We start from the raw sequence: 2,464 nt of genomic DNA, 5'->3' as shown, positions 1-2,464 counted from the left end.
TTTTATAATCAGTTTTCAGATGACCAAAACTAATTATAAACAAAAGACAAGAAAATAATTTTCAAAATTCTAATTCTCTGAAAGGTGGTTTTTCAATGCTAATTTCTAGAATAATCTGTTTCATTGATGTTTGGTTGTAGCCTCAGGCTGTCCTCTTCACAGTCTGGAAAGCCCCCCCCCCCCAAAAAAAAAAACCTCCTGGCTCAGAAAGTCTCTGAATAAAGGAAAGGCACCAAAAATCCCAGTTCTGAATGCTTAGCAGCCATTGGAACTTCCTCCCCTGAAGTCACCAGCTACTTAAGTTCCCACCCAAGTGCTCAGTTTTTGACCATACTTGGGCACAAACCCAGCTTGTGGCAGACACATCATCACCCTTCACCTGCAACCTATAAAATCTTCCTGCTTTAGTTTGGGGGGCACAACTTCTCTGGCCTCCATCTCTGGGACTGGAGAATCCACCCAGGGGTTACTTTGCTCAATATACCTGTTGTTAATTCTTTTTCAGTTCTGCTTGATCTGGCTTACTGCATCATCAGAGAAACTTATGGGTGTGTGTGTGTGTGTATGTGTGTGTAAATCTATTAATCAAATGTGTGTGAATTTTCAAACTTTGCTAGTATTAAATTTAATAAGGATGTTAAACTTATTTATGCATGTAAGTTCAAATTTTCAAAAATTTGTCATTTCTTTCTCCTCTTCCTCTCCTTTTTCTGTGTTTTTGTTGTTGTTGTTGTTTGGTTGGTTGGGGGTTTTTTGTCTTTTGGAGACAGGATCTCATGTAGCCTAGGTTGGCCTGGATCTCCCTATGTAGCTGAGGCCAGCCTTGAATTTTTGATCTTCCAGTTTCTACCTCTCCGATGCTAGCTAGGGTTACAGGCTTGTACCACCACACCTGGCTCAATTCATTGCTTTAGAAAATATACAAGATTGTTTTAACTAAATTCTACTTTTGTTTTAGATAATTTTTAAATTGAAAATGAACATTTAAAGTTAACTGAACTAGAAAACATTCCTGCAACAGCTAATAAATGTATATGTTGGGCTGGAGAGATGGTTCGGTGGTTAGCTCAGTGGTCAAGATCATTTACTGCTCTTCCAAAGCACCCAAGCCAGGGAGCCCACAACTACCTGTGATTCCAGGTCCAGGGGATTTGATGTCACCTGCATTTACACACACACACACACACACACACACACACACACGATTAAAAATAAAACAAACCTCTGTCTGGAGAGATGGCTCAGGGGTTGGGAGGACTTACTGATTTTACAGAGGACTCAAGGTTTGACTTGTGGGACCCACAGGGTGGGTCAGAAGCATCCATAACTCCAGTTCCAAGAGATCCAATGCCCTCTTCTGACCAGGCGTATACACAGTGCACACACATACTTGCAGACAGACCATTCACACGCATAAAATAAATACCAAACAAATAAAATACTTTTGTAATATTTTCATTCTTTTTTTTTTTTTGAGTTTTTCACACAATGTATTTTCAACACCCTCACCTCCCCAACTCCTCTCATTTCCACTCTCCCACCCCTCCCCTTCCCACTTCGAGATTCCTTCTTTTTCTTTCCTTCACTTTCCAGTCCAGTTTGTGTTGCCCAGCTAGTGTGGAAGGTGGGGTCTGCCTACCAGGGCTCACATCATTAAAGAAAACTGACTTCCCCTCTCTCAGCAGCTATCAAATGCCAGCCGCTACTCAGATGGGGGAGATTTCATGCCCATCTTCCTTCCTCGGTGCTGGGATTTTTGTCTGGCTGGAGCTTGCACAGGTCAAAATAAATCTTTAAAGCAATAAATATATTCATCAGTTAAAAAGCAAAAACAACAACAACAACAAAAACCAACCTCCTGAGTGCTGGGACTACAGATGTGCACCACCAAGTTGGGTTTTCACACTTAAACATTTAAAAAAGAAACTTTCTAGGTGATTATAACTTGCATCTGTTGAACAATATTTTAAAAAAAAATGATGCCAGGCAGTGGTGGTTCAAACCTTTAGTCCCAGCACTCGGGAGGCAGAGGCAGGTGGATCTCTGTGAGTTTGAGACCAGCCTGGTCTACCGAGTAAGTTCTAGGACAGCCAAGACTACACTGGGGCGGGGGGAGGCATTTGGTCCATTTTCTGAGGGAGGATGATTTTAAAATACTTAAACTTTCCCCCAGAGATAGAGATGTTCTTATTGTTTGTGATAGGCCTTTGAACTTCATCTGAGTGCATGCTGGGTGTGCTGGGAAGCCTGACCATAGGATTAGAGGTATCTTGAGCTGTAGAGATGCTGACTCAATGACCCAACATCCAGGGTAAGGAAGGTGCTGGTGACTGAGCTCAGTCATAAAGCAATGGGTCAATCAGTCATGTGTATGTAATGAAAGCCCATGGAGAACTCTGGACACTGCCACTTGAGGTATGGACTTGGAGGTTTTTCCCGGTCGGGGCATATACTGCCATGCTGA

Source organism: Peromyscus leucopus, chromosome 8a (assembly GCF_004664715.2).
Source record: "Peromyscus leucopus breed LL Stock chromosome 8a, UCI_PerLeu_2.1, whole genome shotgun sequence".
Lineage (NCBI taxonomy): Eukaryota > Metazoa > Chordata > Mammalia > Rodentia > Cricetidae > Peromyscus > Peromyscus leucopus.
The sequence above is the reverse complement of the archived record's forward strand: the minus strand, read 5'-3'. Positions refer to the sequence as shown.